This window comes from Panthera leo, chromosome A2 (genome assembly GCF_018350215.1).
Source record: "Panthera leo isolate Ple1 chromosome A2, P.leo_Ple1_pat1.1, whole genome shotgun sequence".
Taxonomy (NCBI): Eukaryota; Metazoa; Chordata; class Mammalia; order Carnivora; family Felidae; genus Panthera; species Panthera leo.
The window spans coordinates 22394274-22414189 of record NC_056680.1 but is presented as its reverse complement, the minus strand read 5'-3'; the positions used below and the strand labels follow the sequence as shown (position 1 = coordinate 22414189).

Sequence of the window (19916 nt, the reverse complement as noted above, 5' to 3'; positions counted from 1 at the left end):
ATACATTATTCCTGGGTTTCCTTCAAATGTGCTCAGTTAAATCACTCATGTTAAAAAGCTTTTCTAACCAGACAATTAATGGTGCTGCCTTCCAGCTGGAGTACAAGAAGCCATTATGTTTTCTTTGAAATGCATTTTACCTACCTAATTAGTTTCAAACGTTGATATTAATCCAGAAGTTCATTAGTAGGTGTGGCCCTTTGGTACTCACAACTGACCCCATACAACTTGGGGGAGTGGGGGGACAACTGGGTAAAAACCTATCAGTGCCAACTTCAAAGGAAAGCAGGACATTTCAACAATTAAACAAATATCAGCTTTTGTTTATTATTATATGAAATACATATATATTTGGAACATTTAAACATCGTGAAAACATAAATTTTTAAAAATCACTAAACGTGAAGAAATGTTTTATTGCACGATCAATACTAAAAAGCCTAAAAGTTGGGAATACAAAGATCCCATCTTTCAAAGCCACTGCTTCCTCAGTTGGAAGCAAAGGGTGGATGTCAGGCTTCTTTTCCTTCTGCAAAGGGTGGATGTCAGGCTTCTTAAATTGTGCAGCCCCTCTCCCATCTCCCAAAAACTGAAAACGGGAAAATGAATATAAAACAGAGAGAAACAGAAGCACAGCTCTCAAATGGCATCCACAACCCAAAAAGGTGAGGAAAACCTAATCTGAGGGACCAGCACAGGCCTATTGAGATTATATTTAACAAAGTAAGGAAATTAAAGAGGGAATGAACACACACATGAACACACACACACACACCCCTACCACTTATTATTACAATCACTTCTTTAAGGATATTTTAAATTTTTTTGATGTTTATTTATTTTTGAGGGAGTGAGAGACAGAGCGTGAGTGGGGGAGGGGCAGAGAGAGAAGGAGAGACAGAATCAGAAGCAGGATCCAGGCCCTGAGCTGTCAGCACAGAGCCCGATGCGGGGCTCGAACTCACGGACTGTGAGATCTTGACCTGAACCGAAGTTGGACGTTTAACCAACAGAGCCACCCAGGCATCCCTCTTTAAGGATACTTTAAACGCAAAAAGAAGGGCAAGCTGAGGATAAATAAGCTTAGCCCCTGAATGGGATATGTTTGCATGCATGAATGCCCCCTGCATTCTTCTTAGTTCTTTTTGGTTAATTGAGAATGGAGGAAACAAATTTACACCCACTGGCGCTGGGCTATGTTGAGTTTGGAAATTACTTGTGACAGGCCGAGTGGCAGAGGAAAAAGTAAAGAATGCGTTATTCCACCTCCCACCCTCACTAGCTTTACTCATTTGGAAAAGAGGTAAGTCCCCCCCACACACACACACCCAGGAAGGCATGGCAAAACCCAGCAAACGAATACAAGATCAATCTTGTCTTCTAAAATCAAAAAGGTCAAGTCTACACATACACAAGAGTATCTGAAGGGAGATGAAGCAGGGCGGAAATTTTGGCTCCCGCTTCAATCCAGCGGGATTGAATCCCTGTAGCTACTAGGGGTTGACATCAGCTAAGAGAGAGGACAGGGAGGGTACAGCATGCGTGGGAGGGGGCCGAAGGGGACAGAATGAGGTCCCAGTCACATTTCAGCTGATGGACGCTTGGCAGATGTCACCTCTGTGGATCCCTCTTCCAGGGCACCGTGCTTCATGTAGGACTACCTGCTCTCATTGGGCTTGTTGGAAAGACTCCAGCCAAAGAACAGAAGGTCTGGGTCCTGCCCTCCAGCCCCTGTTGGTGTCAGCATCTGAGCACCAAATGGTAAAAACCATGGTGACCAATCTCACTTAGTCATCAATATGAGTATTTAGGTATTACAAGACATAAAAACACTAGTGTTGCCATTTTGGTCTGCTACTGTCAACTCTAGACACTGGCATGGGGACACAGATCAGAGCTGCTTCTTCCTAACTATGGTGGGGTGGCCTTTGCATGCCCTGGGACGTTACATGGCTACCTAACTGTGAGCTGTTTAGAACAGAAGCACCAACCACACCTCCTTAAAGCTCTAACACAGGCACTTTGTGAGGTTCCACATAAGACCTACAGTAGAGGGGTACCTGGGTGGCACAGTTGGTTAAGCATCCGACTCCTGATCTCAGCCCAGGTCATGATCTCACAGTTCATGGGTTCAAGCCCCGGATCGGGCTCTGCACTCATAGTGCAGAGCTTGCTTGGGATTCTGTCTCTCCCTCTCTCTGCCCCTCCCCTGCTTGTGCACGCGCGCGCGCTCTCTCTCTCTCTCTCAAAATAAAGAAATAAACTTAAAAAAAAAAAAAAGACCTACAGCAGAAAGCACTGGCTCATCAATGACAAGGACCACAGCAGAAAAAAACCCATTCACTTCTCCAATTCACCTTTAGTGACAGCCCACTAGGCACAAACCAGGTCCTGCCCTTTGGCTACAGACTGTGCCCCTTAGAGACCAGAGAGGACGCGCCACCCAATTGTCTCTCGATGTTGTGACTTAAAGAAGTTTAGAGCTCTTCTGTGTGTTTACTAATCAAAACAAAGGTATAGAAAATATTAGCAGAGTGGCACTTGGAAATACTTGCAAAAGACAAAATGTTAATGTTGGATGCTTGAGGCATGGTAAATGATGGGTCTAACGAACTGATTAAATCAGCCAGAGTCTTCTGGAATATGAGAATTTCCCCACAAGAATTGTTAAATTCTAGTTTCCTTCCTGCCAGAGGCACCTCATGTTTTTATGAGGCATTACAAGATGCTCCAAGGCACCATTCCAATAAGCTTGAACTCCAGGGTCCAAGGGATCTCAGTAAATACCTTTATCTCAGCATTTCCATTTAAAATCCCAAGGCTCAGAGCATTCCCAGCAAGGAACGGTTGATCCAGTGGGCAGACCAGCCACTCATCTGATTCTTGGGGCCCCACTTCTTCTGGCATTTTGCTACTGAATGGACTCTGTCAACAGCAGGTGTCACAGAGGGACCCAAAGTCAGAGGCATCAAAGGCTTAAGGTTCCCCCCACCCCTCTCCCTCTCAGACATCAAGATAAATAAATATCCCCACAAGTGATTTCATTTTTACTTCTATCCTAATGTCTTCTGCCATTAATATACAGTCCTCATTTCTATCTTTCCCCATCATTAGAGGAAAACCTGACAACTGTATGCCATTTGACTCTGTAGCTAGAGGTGTAAATCAAGACTGGTGATTCTGTATCCAATCCCTGCACTTGGCCACATGATAGAAGCAGCCACCCCCTAGAATTAGCATCATATCTCCAGGAATTCCTTAATTCAGCCTACATCTCCTGAGCAGTGCAAGGAGGACAGGAACTATCCTTGCAGCAAGGGCCACAGAGGGGAGAGGAACGCTGTTATCTTCCACAAGCAGACTCTGATGGAGACATCCATTAATGGAACAATAAACTGTGACCCAGGAAAAAGACCAAGGGAGCAATTGTTCCTGTATTATTGATGTTCCCCGGGGCTTGGGCTGGGGGTGGGGCTTTAATGGCCCAAATCCACGTAAATAGCCACACTAACATTATAGAAATACACTAATTAATACAGTCAGAGAGGGCCTGAAGAAAAGAGGTTTTATCATTTCTATTGAAACAATCCCATTAACAACCTTTCAAAAGGGTGAAAAATAAGGTTTTTAGGAAGCAAATGGCTTGAGCATTTTCCTAAAGGAAGGAAATGTGACCCGGTTTCAGAGACCAAGGGCCACACGTAGATGCATGTGTTAGTCCTCGGCCCTCTTCCCGGCCAAGAAAGCAGGTCATCTGGAAGCTCCACAAGGAACGACTGACAAGTGGATAGTCTCACCTTAGATCAACAGCATCCCCAGTACATGCACAGGTTACAGGCTGTTTGTGAGGAAGCATGGAGACAGGAGTGGTGAAGCTGCAAGAAGGGGTAAGGACGCACCCTGGAGGGCTTCCCGATCCCAGCACCTGCTCTAATGGCATCACACATCATCTCATTAATCCAAGTAGAACCTTCCCTGAGGAGGGCACTGTCATCATCCTTACTTCAAAGATGAGGACACTGAGCCTGGGGCCAGATACTGACCCCTCCCACTGCCCACACCTACCTGAGCACAGAACAGACTCGGAGCTCTAAACTGGCCTGTCTGGGCACTATTTGTAAGGGGGTTTTCCCACTCCCTGAGCCTTAAAAATGTAAGACTCCTCCATGGGGCACCTGGGTGGCTCAATCAGTTAAGCGTCCGACTCTTGGTTTTGGCTCAAGTCATGATCTCACAGTTTGTCAGTTTGAGCCCCACGTAGGGCTCTGTGCTGACAGTGTGGGCCTGCTTGGGAGTCTCTCTCTCCTCTCTCTCTGTCCCTCCCCCACTCACTCTGTCTCTCCCCAAAATAATAAATAAATAAACAAGCTTTAAAAAATTTCTTTAATGAAAGACTCCTCAAAGAGTCTGAGGGACACCTTGGCAAGACAGAGGTGAGTGACCCCAAGACTTCTGTAGTGTTCACTGCGGTCCTCCTAGCTAAATAAGTTCATCTGGCTTCAATGTGCCTTTGCTTCATTGTGCACCTCACCTCCATTTTTTAACAAATACAATGCCTAAAAACCTACAATGTAAAAAAAAAAAAAAAAAAAAAAATAGAAAAAAGTGAAGTAATTTACATCTTACAAATACATTTTCATTAAACGATTTGTGAGTATCTTTTTTTAAATAACAGGTTCCCTTCCGTTAATTAGGCTTTAATTCATAGATGACTTATCTGCTGCAGTAGAGAAGCTAATGGCAGGGAAAGTTAAAACTAAAGAATTGAGTCACTGTCAAGTAAGACAGCAATTAAGAACACCTAGACAATAGGAGGAAAGTATTCCATTTGTGAAAAACAAAGGGGTCTGAGTTTTGCATAGAAATTGAAGGAATATGTGTAGCATAGAGCAGGTTATGGGGTTCAGGGGTACGGTTCTGAAGTGCTGGTCACCTGCTCTTCTGGGAGGATGCAGAACAGAGAGGAACTGGCCGTCCAGAGGGCACAAGGGCATTCAGAAAACCTCTCCTTCTAAAAACAGCATCCTGTTTTGCACATTAGGTGGGCAGAAGCTTGCTAGCACACAATCCTGGCAAGACTGTAGGGAAACATGGTACCATTCGTGGTTGCTGGGGCACAAACTGACACCACCTCTCTCAGGGTTAAATTCGCAAGACTTTATCAACATCACCAATGCATAGAGCCTTCTTCCCTACACAACCACTTCTAACCTGAAATAAAGGTGCCACACGTGAAATTATGCTTGTGCAAGGTATTCACAGTAGCATGTGTGGGTGACAGCAGAAGGCAGGTCTCTCAAAGACACCTGGTTAAAACCATAATGACCCACTCATGCAATGTCCTACTGTGCAGCTGTAAAAAGAACCGAGGAAGTATTTGTGCTCTAATATGGGAAGACCTTCAAAATGCATTCTTAAATGGAAAAAAAACAGAGCTGAGAGCAATATATATAATGTGCCATAATTTATGTAAAGGAGAGAGAAACAAGAATAGATACTTGCAGTGGCTTGTATATGCATAAACATAGATCTAGAAGAATAAATTAATATTAGTTATTACCTGTTTGGCTAGGGAGTAAGAACAGGGCACATGGAAAACAGGTGAGAAATAAACTTTTTCTGTGTTCTTTTATACTTTGTTGATGCTTTAATCAAACGTATTGCCTATTTTAAACCCTGAATGAGGGGTGCCTGGGTGGCTCAGTTGGTTACACGTCTGGCTTCAGCTCTGGTCATGATCTCACAGCCCAGGGGTTCGAGCCCCACATCAGGCTCTGTGCTGGTGTGGAGCTTGCTTGGGATTCTCGCTCTCTCTCTGCCTCTCCCCTGCTCATGCTCACTCTATCTCTCTTGAGATAAATAAACTTTCTAAAAAAATATATTGAGTGATACTCAATAATCCCTTCCCATCATTATATATCCATTTCTATTAACATATCCCTTCTTTAAATCATCAGTCCCCTTCTCAGGATACAGCCTATCAGTCATTTACACACTATCAAGAACTACTGGAATTCACTACCTCTGTCTTATGCCTGACTTATAGCCTCAGCAAAGGTTAGAAGATATGAGGGTAAACTTGGCAGGGAAAGCTTCAGGGAGCAGGCCAACTTGGGAGAAGGGTACATAAGGAAACAATGGACAACAGAAGGCCTTGACAACAGAAACCTGGTGGGTTTACTATATCCTCCCCCAGAGGCTTTCATGAATTGGCTGTGAATCCCACATGGTATCATTCCAGGACATGATGAGGTACATTTCACCATCTTTTCATGTCCATTATCTCATCTACTCTCCCAAAACCCAACTTATATCTGAATGATGAGGAAACAGGGTCTACAGAAGTCCTGTCCTTATCAAGTTGACAAACCCATATAAAAAACACACATCTTTTTTCTTAGGCAAATTTAAGCTATCTTACATCATGAGCTACATATTTTTGCATGGTAGATAAACAGATTTTTAAACTATATTTGTGAGTTTTCCTATAAAGAAATACACTAGGTCCTTTTATTACCTAGGAAACAACAGGTGTTTAGTTAACCTTACAGACTATTTTTTTAAAAGTTACCTCATTGTTAAGAAAAAAAAAACTAGAAGTTATTTCTCAACATCCTAATCTTACATGATGGAAAAGTCAGGGGCTGAGAAGCTGGGTCACAAGTGTGACCTCCAGCCTTCCCTGTATAAGGGACCCCTAATCTTCCTTACCTCTCTACTTTTTCCAGATCACTTATCACCTGTTAACAAACTTTACGTTTTTCTTATTTATCGTCCATCTTCCCCTCACTAGGGTATAAGTCCTACCAGGGCATGGATATTCTTTCCTATTCACTGATGGATCCTAAGGGCCTAGAATAGTACATGGTGTATAGTAGGTGCTCAATAAATACTTGCTAACTATATCACAAAATCAATGATCAAAAGTCCCCACTGGGTAAAAGATACACACGTGCATCATTTACCTCGAAAGGGTCCCTGATTTTTCAAACAGACGTAGATATCTGATAACGTAATGGAGGCAAGAAGACCACGGAAAACTTACACAACAATATAATAAAAAGTTTAAGATCAGAAGTGCTTAGAGAAAGTGAACTCATACTTCAGGTTATCCTCTGGAGGGCTCTATTAAGGTACATTCCATTAATATAATCCATGGGACTGCCTGAGTCCAGGTTTTAAAAAGATCTTTGTTCTCAGAACAGACGATCCGATGAGAGATTCTACCATTACTAACTAAAGCTCCTGTCTTCCTTCCATCAGAGTTAAAAGCCTTTCACATTACGCTTTCTTTAAATAAAGTTGTAAAGGAGCATACATTGGAACAGAACGCTGGAAATGTAATTTAATGGGTGAACTCCCTTCAGCCTCACTCGGTACAGAATGGATACAGGAATAATTACTTCTGACCTCTATTTTCATTAGTTAAAACTTCTGTGCAAAGTTCTCTCACATCCCCTGAGATGCAGCCCCAGTCTGAGCTTTAGTCTGCAGTAAGATCACCAGGTACAAACAAAGGGACGGGCGGGTGAGGCGTGATGGACAACTGACCTTATTAAAGGGCTTGTAAAGGGCCAAAATTATCTCCAGTCTTCTCTTGCTGCAGCCTCAGGGGTTGTCAATTATTTCAATGCATATCTTGAAATTCTCGAAAAAGTGTGTGAGCCCTCAGTCCAAGATGGTAAGCCCAATATACATGGAAACTTCCCTCCCCACTTCATTCTCTACACCAAATATACTGGGATATTTGGGGGGGGGGGGGGGCTTATAGTAATTACCACCCACGCAGTGATGCTCTTAAACAAGGAAGGGAAATCTGTATAGACCATAACTGGATATGCCTCTCCAAAATGAAAGAAGGGAGGAGCCCACTGGAGGAGCCCCAAATGCTACTCGCTACCAAAAGCAGAGATGCTGGTGGAGTGACAGGGGAGGAACACCAGCAAGCCCACTCTAGGACCAGGACCAGATACTCCCTCCCTGGTGAAAGTGGGCATGGGGGGAGGCGGAGGGGCCACCCAAGTTCCCGGTCGGCACTGCAGGCTAACAGGGCCAGGTGGGGGCCATTCAGGGACCAACAAAGCTGACCCTTCCTTCCTAAGCCATTTAAGTAGGCTTGTTGGGGAGCGAGAGTTCCCCGGAGGACCCTTGAGGCAGACCAACATCTTGAAAGGCAGTTGGTCAACAAGACCAACCAACTAAAGAAGTTCCAGAACACAGTCAGCACTCAGACTTTTTCAGAAAAAAAGTAGAGGAAATGCATCACCAAATCAAGTCAATAACACTGAGCTACCCCAACTTCAAAAGGGGCTGTGAATCACTGGGCTGGAGGGACAGGGGGCATGAGAAGCAGGATTCATACTAAGGCAGTCACTCAGCCAGCTGGACAATAGATCACTTTTCTGGATACTAGATAAGTGTCACGGGTATAGATGTAACCCAGGAAAGTTAATCCAAAGTAATCTTGTGGAAATGCTTTCTGTCAGGGGGCTCCATTTCACAGCTCTCATGACGAGGCTACAGAGGGGAGATCTGTCACTTTCCCTTCATGCCATCAGCACTTTCCCTCGCTCTCTAGTGACCACGCTCCATGGCCCACTCCCCATACGGTGCAACGTGCAGAGCCTCGTCCCTGACATTCCTGAGGTAACTCAGACAAATGCAAGTTTCTCCTCTCTGCTGGCCTGGAAGACTGCCACCAGGAATCTTATACCAACTTCCATTCATCCAGAAAGGCTGGCAGTGGGTTTGTGCACGGGAGAGAAATGCGTTGTTCCAAGCTTCAGACACAGTATGGAAACGAATGTAAGAATTCATCCAAAAGAAATTTTTAAACATGGCCTAAATTTGTTCACGGTGCTGTTTCTTTTTTTTTTTTTTTTTTTAATTTTTTTTTTTTCAACGTTTTTTATTTATTTTTGGGACAGAGAGAGACAGAGCATGAACGGGGGAGGGGCAGAGAGAGAGGGAGACACAGAATCGGAAACAGGCTCCAGGCTCCGAGCCATCAGCCCAGAGCCTGACGCGGGGCTCGAACTCACGGACCGCGAGATCGTGACCTGGCTGAAGTCGGACGCTTAACCGACTGCGCCACCCAGGCGCCCGGTGCTGTTTCTTTTTAAATAAATGATTAAAATGCAAGAGGACTGATCAGGATACAGTATTGCCAGATGATGAGCAAGCCCTGCTCTCTCACTTGCTGGGTGTGTGACTTTGGCAAATGGCAATGCTTCTGAACTTCACTTTCCTGGTGAGGAAGAAAGATCTTAGAACACATCTCCCAGGATTAGTGAGATAGTGCATGTACATGGTTTAATACATCGTTAAAGTGTTATAGTGAGAGCTCAGCACATAACAGCTCTCAATGGCAGACAGCGCCTAGAGGCTTAAACCTGTTCTTCCTACGAAATCAAGAGAACTACATTTCCCAGCCTCTTCTGCGGTGAAGTCAGTGCCGTGTGACCAGATTCTGGGCCACTGAATGGAAGCACAAGTGATATACATCATGTTCTGGCCTGGCCCCTAAAACATACTCTTCTACCCTGTGTCTAGCCCTGTTTGCCCACAGCTGGCCTATACAGTGAGTCCTGCTGAAGGTTCCAGTAGGAAGCAGTGGAGCCACCAGATGAGAGGAGCCTAGGTCCCCAAGTCACTCCTTGCAAACACTGACCATGAACACACTATTCACTGCTAAACCAAGGAATATGCCATTATCACATTTCCTCTCTCGTGGACCTTTGTTTCTCCTAGTGTTAATAGCTGTCTTATATTTTCATTTGCTGATTCTTTTGCTCCTATCACATCACATGATCTACCAGCCTCATCTCCTTTTTCTTTTGGAGACTCCACTCTGGTTCCCTCATTCTTTCTACTCCAGCCAAAATGGAGTCTCCAGCTCATCATGCTGAAGCTTCCTGGGCCCTACAGTGGATTGAATGTCCACTAGATTGCCATCTTCCAGTTGATAAAGAAGAAAAAGGATAAGCTTATGCTCCAGTCATTTCTGAGTATTATTACTCTACCCTTGTTCTTGATAAGAATTTATTAGAGCACAGAAATCTAGATTGGAAGTTATATTTCTGGTAGATTATCTACTAGCTGCCACTGTTACTGTTGAGAAGTTTGGATGCCAATCAGATTCTGGATTCTTTCCCTGGAAACTTTAGAACTGTCTTTCTATCCCTGGTGTTTCAACCCTCACTCCAACATGCCTTTGTATAGCTCCCTAACTATTACTTTCCCCTATTATGCTAGGTGAGATTTTTCCCATCTTGAGACTCCTGTCTTCAGTTCTGGAAAACTCTTTTATATCTGTGATAATTTCTTCCCTTTTTTTTTTTTTTGTGCGAGAGAGAGTGTGAGCCAGGGAGGGGCAGAGGTGGGGGGGGGGGAGGGTGCTCTGTGCTGACAGTAGCAAGCCCGATGTGGGGTTTGAACGGCCCATGAACCATGAGATCATGACCTGAGCCTAAGTCAGATGCTCAACCAACAGCCACCCAGGCAGCCCCCTCCCCTCTCTTCACTGTGGGGCTATGGGTTAGTCAGATGATATATCACCTAGATCAGTCTCTTGACTTTCTATTCTTTTCTTACCTGTTTCTATATCTTTGCCATTTTTGTCTACTTAAAGGCAATGTTCCTAATTTTATCTTCCAAACCATCTATTGAATTTTTTATTTTGGCTATCATTTTTCATTTCCAAGTATTTTTTCCTTTTTCTTCATATTATTTTATAGCTTCCCACTCTTTGTTATCCTAAATATATTCTTCTATCCTTGATAAATTTTTTAAATGTTTTCTTGTCTTCCATCTCTGCATTTCTCCAGTATTTCTTTTTTTCTGGTTGTGTGTCCTCTCTCTTTCATGTCAGTGGTTTTCTTTAACTCTGGTTATCCTTGGATGTCTATCCATAAAGAACTGGGCCCCCAAAGTTGGCTAGAAGCTCTGTGTGTGTGTCAGCTGCTGGGTTTCTTTAGGGTCAGTCTTTTCACCAGAAAACAATTCTCCCACCTTCTACCTGGTGAGCTCATTCTCTGCACTTAACATATACTCTCTCTTAGGCCTGGCTTAATGGTATAATTTCCTATCCAAACAGAGACTCCTCAGAGAATAAAGTTTGGGGCAAGAGAAGGGACACTATTAATAACTACAATTGATAACTATTCATAACTACTGTGACATCAGGCATAGACTGGGACTGTCCTGGGACACCTGGTCTTCTTATCTGTATCTATTTTCCCATTTCCAGTTGCCTGCTAGGAACTGAGAAATCAACAGAACTCTCACCTTGTACATATTTTTTTTCAACAAAAGTGAATCCATGTGCTTGCTGGATAATTAAAATATGTGTTCTGATTAAGTGTTCTGATTAACAGACCACCTGCACTTTTCTCCTCTTCCTGAAACCACATTAAAAGACACTAAAGGAATAAAGTGGGTATATAAACTCACAGCATAAGGAATGGGGAGGGGACTAGAGCAAACAACATTCATGTATTTTAGAAGACGGCATGGTAACTTGGGATTAGGGCTGGATTCCTCCACTCTGTTAACTGGCTGCAGCGTGATTGGGCCAGCTGATCCTGCAGAACTTCAGGCAGATTTAAGACACAGAGGTGCCCTGTTTTCTAGGAGCCAGAGATAAAGTGCAGAGTGCAAAAGGACAATTGGTTGAAAGCCTAGCTGCAGGGCAGTTGGACCCCGGGTCCTTTCTCCCCCATGCCCAACCATGTGACTCTCCTTTCTCCTTCTGCATCCTGGGGGTTGAAAGTCTCAGGCCTAGGGTTGCCAAAAAAGACACCGGATGTCTAGTTAAATTTGAATTTCAGATAAACAACAAAAAGGTTTTAGTCAAACGATGTCCCAAATTCTGTGTGAGACATGCATATACCAAAAATTGTTTTTTATCGAAATTCAAATTTAACTGAGAGTACCATATTTTTATTTGTTAAATCTGACAACCATACTAATGACCAGATGACTGGCAGGAACAAGGCCTGGAATTCATAGCGTTCTGATGTCCATTCAATGTGGTCTTCTGAACCTTGTATCTTCAGGGGGTCAGGAGAAGCTGAGACAAGTTCTGTGTTTTCATACCTGACTCGTTCACCTTTTTAATTCTATCTGATTTCTTTTAAAGAATGGAACCCAGTTTCTCTGTTGTCGACTCCATTTTTCCTTTTACAATTTCTTCTACTGCTTTTATTCTGAAATCAAATATACATTTCACTAGATGATGTTCTGGCTTCTCTCAATAGTTTCATTTCTTACATTTACTTCCTTAATCTATCTAGAGCTTATCTGGAGTTCAATTATAACATGAGGTTCAAACTCAAATCTTTTACCAAATAGTTAACCAGCTATAGACTATTTATTAAATAATCTGACATTTTCCTAGTGATCACAGGCCACCTTTACATTTACTGAACACAAATATGAGCGTTGGTTTCTAAGCCAAATGCTTCGTGCTATGAATCTATGATTCTTGAGCCAATAATACACCCCTTTGGTTAGTTTCAAACACTTCAGCAATATTCTTCAGCATCAAATAAGTCAAGCTTCCTCACCATTGCCTGAATTGTTAAAAATTTATGCATTCTCACCTTAATACTCAGCACTTCCCAAAATAAATACATGATAATTACATGTGTGATTTTAAATTTTCTATTAGCCATATTAAAACAATTTTTTAAGTGTGATTAATTTTCAATAACATACCTGGTTTAACCCAATACATCCCAAATATTATCAACATATAATCAATACTTTTAAATTATGAGGTATATCACATTCTTTTTGTTGCGTTACCTTTTCAAAATCCAAGATTTATTTCACATTTATACAGTTTCTCAATGGACACCAGCCATATTTCAAGTTCTCTGTAGCTAAAGGTGGCCCAGTGGCTATCAAATCAGACTGTGCTGTTCTAAGTAAACCACAGAATCATTTTAGCAAGTTGCATCTCCCACAATACAATAATAATTTTGAACTATTAATGAAGAAAAAGATTTTCAAAATCTTGGAATCTCAACCAGAAAATATTCCTATTTTCCTAAGCACTTGCCTAAAATGGGAAAAAATCAGCAATGTCTATGGGGCAATATAATCTCATGGCTACTGGACCCTAAGTAACACAATGATGTGAAATATAACACCCGGGAACTGTTCTCCCTACAGCATTATGCCTGCTCTAACAATTATGGCAGGAATGAGAAAATCACAAGTACATGCTAGAGATCTTTTACATTTTATTTTACCTGGTGCTTTCCTCCCAGCTGGATATCTGCCACAAAAGCTAGGAGATGAAATTGATATCAGAGTTAAATCAGCTCAGCATTCTATGTTCAGAAACCCTCAGTGTATTCTATTTGGTGGTAAATTATTCAACTTCACAAATACTCTACTTATGTCTTTGCAATTAGTTTTCTCCTAGTCAGTATAATAATTTGAGGGGCTACAGCAACACAGACTTAATACAAAGCATTTTGTCCTAAATTACTCAAAACTAGAAATTATGTCTGCTCCATAATGAACAACTGCCCAACATGAGACCAATGTGAAATGCTTAGAGATGTTAGCACAAAGCCTGTGGCAGGATGTTATGATGGGAAAAGCCCAGGCATGGGAGGTGAGAGAGTAGGGGTGCAGGATGTACTTCCCACCCCATCCCCAATCGTGTGACTCACAGCAAATCCCCTGCCTGAGTCTCAACTACATCAGCTACAAAGCAAGCTATCTGATCTGACTGGCATTTCCCACACTTCAGCTATTTATGTGCCAAGGTCATGATATATGCTCCATCCACGTACTTCCTATACCATGGGTCAGCATTTTCCTGTGAAGAGCTACAGAGTAAATGTTTTCAACTTTGTAGGGCAATTTCTGTTACAACTCAACTCTGTCTTCACTGAATGAAAGCAGCCATAAACAAAATATAAACAGTAAGAGAGACCGTGTTCCAATAAAACTTTATAAAAAACAGGCAGCAGGCTAGATTCTGTCCTCAGGTCATAGTTTTCTGACCCTCTGTCCTCTACTAGTATTTACCTAATATTTTTATTTTAAGATTGATTCACTTTATTGATGTCAATATCACAAGTGGAATAGCAGTATCATGTACCATAAAATAGAGCATATTCAGGAAAACAACTAAATAGTAATTTTTTTTTAACTATTACATGCCACCTCAATCACTGCACTTTGAGATACTGCACTTTGAGAAACGCTGCTTTTAATGACAGTTAAGAGCCTCTGAAGAGCCAAGCTTCTTTGATGTTCTCCTTTAAGATTCTTTCATCCAAAAAAAGAAAGAAAGTAGGGGCGCCTGAGTGGCTCAGTTGGTTAAATGATCGAGTATTAATTTTGGCTCAGGTCATGATCTCACGGTTAATGAGATCAAGCCCCACATCGGGCCCCGTGCTGACAGCATGGACCCTGCTTGGGATTCTGTCCTCCCCACTCTCTCTCTCCCCTCCTCTGTTTCTCTTTCTCTCTCTCTCTCTCTCTCTCTCTCTCTAAAAATAAATAAGATAGATATTTTTGAGAGAAAGTAAGAAAGTCTTCCTCTTTTAGAGATGTGCACTGAAATACTGAGACATAAAATGATGTTCTACATGAAAATTGCTTCAAAATATTACAGGGGGCAGAGAAGGGGAACACTAGGGTACAGATGAAACCAGACTTGGCCAAGAGTTGATAACTGTTATACCTGGATGATTCTGTGTGTGTTTAAAGATGTCTATAATCTAAAAAAAAAAAAACAAAAACAAAAACACAAAAAAAAATTCAAGAGTAGACCAAAATAGGGAATATAATCATTAGCCTGAAGAGGAGGTCAAGGATAAGGTAAAGAAGGAACAGAAAGGCTTAAAAGAGAGAAGAGAGGGGGAAAAAAAAAGGTAGGGAGATAGGAATGAGAGAAAAGCAATAAATTTCATTAAAGCCAATGGCCTTCTATTCCACAACAAATGTATGGAACCAAGCACTGAGGAGCCCCTAGCTATCACTTAGTACAGGAAAATCAGTGGAAGAACAAAGGCTTTGGTGAATGGCATCAACCAGACCTATGCACTCAGGGTCTACCTGCAGGGAGGCCTCTCTAAGTCTGGGCTGCACCTGAGGCCACCAGGCAAACCCAGAGCCAGGCAGCACCTGGGCCCGAAAGGCAAAACCACAGCCTTGAACTGACAGATATGAAACATTGAATTCCACTGTGCTCCCAAGCAGAGAGCCTTCCTTTTAAACAATGCCACATGAGGCTCAGTGCCACAGCAGGAGAACAAAGCCATTTAATGCGCTAGAAATGGGCCAGTTTAATTTCATTGTCCAAACGTACTGGAACTGAAGCATAAAAAGTGAGCAAATGGTATAAATTAGCAAGAAGAGCCCCACAGAGCGGCTGGCCCATCAATACTCTATTGAGGAAGCCTGGCCAGCAGCCTCCAGCTGGTTTACAGAAATACCCGGGGCCACAGGAAGCTAGAGGCTCTGGCCTCACACCAGGCCAGCAGGCCCTACTTGGTTCACATGAAGAGGGTTCAACACACATTAATATGCTCTTGGAAAGGCTACACCGCCGGCAAAGAGAGTCTTGCCTTTCCGACAACAGTGGGTTCAGGGCATCAGACCTCATGTGGTCCGACTGCTAGAGCCACAAGGAGCCTATTAGGATGGGGGCTCTTTCAGCTATTACAAAGACAAAGACACACAAAGAAGCACAAAGACAGTGATTCACCCTCTTTGTTATGCACAGGTGAAGAACAGAACCAGCCTTTCAGATCTTTTAGGTTAAAAAAAGAAAAGTCTGATAAGAAAGAGGCACCAATTTAGTTTCTCCTGTCTCTCTTTCCTTGGAACTTCACACATGCTGCTCTGACTTTCATCCTGAATGTGTCCAAAGATACACACAATATCACTTCACTAATCAAAGCCCAAACCCAAGATTCTCATCTCATAAAGAAAGCGGTTCTCAAGTGAGTGTCTAACACCCCAAAGGCTAGACGCTTTTAACTTCAGGTTGGAGACAGTGAGGAAATGGGAAAGGAGGTGTTCCAGACATGGCCCATCAAAGAAACCAAGGAATGGAGGAACGAATATGGAAAGGATGGGCTCAGTGATGCTCCTGTTCAGCCCCATTCCCTCGATGGCCCACACACACTCATGTGACAGTTCCTTCCAACAGTCTGTGGATCAAAGACCCTCACACATAGAAGCAATGCTGAAACTGTGAGATCCTCAACAAGTGTAAGACGGTATCATGACGACTTCCCACAAAAAACTGACACGCAGCTCAAGGAAGGAATTTTATCCTCAAGCTCATCCTCCTCACTTCCCCCAAGACATCAATGTACAACCAGGGGGTGGAAGATGGTACCTGAATGAATGAATGAAAAGAACTTCTGATAAGTTCTGAACTGGACAAAATGCCAAAGGTAGATCCACACTGGAGTCTGGCATACCGTATTTTCTGGGAATTGAGGAAGGATGAGGACATGCCGCAGATTGCATCAGCATCCTGTAGATGCTCAAGGAACCACCACCGGGGCCAGGGGACTTGGGCCACAGTGAGGATGTTTCCCACCAGGCCCACATTCAGTCTCTCCAGGACTTCACTAACACTGTTAACAGATCCCCTCTTCTGCCTTATGAGCTCATGAATGGAGACGAGGACAACCTGAGCTAGAACTGTTTTTCAAACTTGGTCCTTTGTATAATAAATTTTAAACCTGTTTACTAATATGTCCCACAATGGGTTTTATATAAACATTAGTGGGGAAAAGTGAAACACATTTTACATTGGATCTCATAAATAATGCAAAAGGTCTAATTTACCATAATCCACGTCTGGCATTTATCTTTCGTCGATAATGTATCGGGCACTTGTGTTATTCTCTATTGCAAGGCAACAGCACCTCATCTGTGTTTGAAATTTGGTAAATTCTGATGTCCCTGGAGCCCATGTGCAAAACTTGCCATCTCTGAGGACATTCACCTAGGCAAAGGCTGGAAATGTCATTATTTTCTATGTGAAATTAAGTGGGAAATTACTGAAAATGCAATTTAAATGAGGAGTTTTTTTCTGAGACATAAATATTCATAACTCGCAAACTGACAAAGCCCTGCAGATACCATAGGAACCACTTTATAAGAAGGGCTGATTCTTCCAGATTCCGTTTGTCAGTGACAAGATAATTTTCATAGCAACAAATTAACATCTCAAAGAGAACTGGGAGGGCAATGATGTGTAGGCAGGAGGCAAGCTGAGGTCTAGCGAAGGCATTCCAGGCTCGAGTTTTATTTTAACAACTTTCCTATGAGGATCCACCCATTTAGTGTCCTTGTGTCTGTCCTGGGAACTCACTGCCTTCCTACCCTTAAGAGGCCACATTATATATTCTTAATCTGATGAGACAAAAGACCTCCTGATTATTTATTAAAGTTTTTATTTTTTTATTTTGAGAGACAGAGAGAGCACAAGTAGGGGAGGGGCAGAGAGAGAGGAAGAATCCCAAGCAGGCTCCAGGCTGTCAGCACAGATGCCGATATGGGGCTGGAACTCAAGAACCGTGAGATCATGACCTGAGCCGAAACCAAGAGTCAGACGCTGAACCGACTGAGCCACCCAGGTGCTCTGAAAGACCTCCTTTTTAAACAATCATTTTGTGATGCCTCCTCTACTACCATGAAATGAAATTCAGATAATACCAACATATAACATTTTTTAAAGTCACTAATATTCCTGACCTATCACATAAAAGAGAATCAAAGGCAAGTGGTTCATAATAAAGTACTACGTATTTCAGTAGGTAAACACTTAGGCACAACTACACTAAAAAACATAAAAGAGTCAGATACTTGGACCCCTACACAGAATCACGGAAAATTCCACAGCTAAAAATGCAGGTGGGCACAGGTATGTCTTAATGGCTATTCATATTGCCCTCAGTGATGGGACACCTCCAAAACACTGAATAATTGCTGATGGTTTACAGTGGTCATGCTCCAGGAAAATTCAGTGCTTATTAAAACCGTGAAATGCTTAAAAAGTGTGTTTAGATTAGGCTCGGATCATTATGAGCAGGTTTATCATCTGCACGAACATCAAGCAGAATGTCTGCTATTCATGAAGGGCGTGGGACAATGTCTTCATAAACGGGGTTGCCCTGCTCTCTGCAAGATGTCTGGCATCCCTAAGCTGTGCACACTGAAGGCCACCAGTGTCCTCCAATCAACGTGACACTGTGACGATCTGAGCCAGCTCTGCAGAAGCCCAAGAGAAGGTGCCTCCACCCACCCTCCCAGCTGAGGCCTGGACTGCCTGGGCTCCTTCCTCGCTCACTGGCCACAGGCAAGCCCTGGAATAAGTTACTCATCCTTCTGACACCTCACCTTTCTACATCTACGGAAGTGGGGACAATAACAGCATTGAGCTCTGAGGGCTATGAGGACCAAATGGCTTACTACTGATAAAAACTTCCATAGGCATAGGATAAACCTTCCATGAATACTAGATAATATAATGATTACCTCTGTCATTACATCCTTGTATCAGTCTCTCTCAAAGTTAAATCTTAAAACACAGAAGCCAGATGGGAGGGGAAGCAGAGGCAGGGAACAGAGTGGATGGCTGAGCAAAGACACATGTGCAGAAATAAGCCAGGCTGAGGAAGTGTGTTAAGGAGCTTGGATTTGATCTTCACGGGTCAGTGTTCCAGCCCAGATCTCGCACATCAGAACCACCTGGGATAACAGCCGGACAGCCCAACTCAGACTTGCTGAACTAGAAGTCTGGGGTGTGGGGCCCCAGGATGCACATATTAGTTGACTTCCCTAAATGATTCTGAAGTCCTGTGAAGTTCAACAACAACTGGCTGTAAGTGACCAGGTCAGATGTGCTTTGCTGGCAGAGCAACCTGGTGATCATGTGGGAAATGGATCAAAGGAGACACAACCTGAGACAGGGAGGCTGAGCAGGAGGCAGACCTTCCACACGAGACTTAACTGGTAAAGGCCCCATCCATGTGGTAAAAAGCCAGGAGGAATATTCCAGACAAATGTTGGAAAGATGAAGTGGAAGAGAGGCAGGAAAGAAAACTGGTGTGCGTTTCTCACTTTGGCCACTGGGAGATATTCCCACCATCAGGCCTTTGCTTCTCAGTTGTGAATTTAGTGATAGTTCCTGTATATCGTGAGCTATAGGTCAGACCCTGAGCTGTCAGCATCCCAGTGAGGTAGATACCCTTCTCCCATCTTAGATAAGAAGAAACCAGGGCACAGTAAAGTAATATCTTCCCCATGGCCACATAGCCAGAGACCCCACAGTGGCAGCGATGCTGGGACCTGGGACTCCAACACTCAAAAGCACGTGCTCACTGTGGACTGACTCCTGCACATGCCTTTACGTCTCTTGTTTTTAAATACCCCAGGAGTCTGTTTGGGCATTGCTGTGGTTTCCATGTTTTTATCAAAGATTAATGTGCAGATCACACTAGCCCTACCTCAGTCAGAACTCCTCACCCACATGTTGCATGGGGAAAACTCAAGTGTCAAGCCCTGTTTGCAGAAGAAAAAATAAACACTGTTTGTAACAGCAAGCATTTCCCGTTTAAGCATAAACTCACCACAGTAATATATTTTTGTCAAAACACATCATGTATGTTAAAAAGAAAAGCCTTCCCCTCCACCCCCAAGCAGGCTTTAAAAGAACTTTCTGGAAGTGGGAGGATGAAGGGCCACCCACTCTTGAATCACTTGGCACTGCTGACTGACAAGGGGGGGGGGTGGAAACACTGCATACCAGGTTTTGTCATTATCGATGGCATTCAACATTCTAAAGACAACTTGCAGGGAGAACATGAATGCACTTGAAGACAGCTGACAGGTCCCAAATAAATCCAAATCTTCTCCAAACAAACCCC

The 19916-nt window shown here is 43.1% G+C and overlaps 1 protein-coding gene across 1 annotated transcript in view; it reads right to left on the bottom strand.

Annotated features, from left to right (window-relative positions):
• CACNA2D3 (calcium voltage-gated channel auxiliary subunit alpha2delta 3) overlaps positions 1–19916 on the bottom strand; it is an 859990-nt gene that overhangs the window by 768863 nt on the left and 71211 nt on the right. The window lies entirely within an intron of this gene.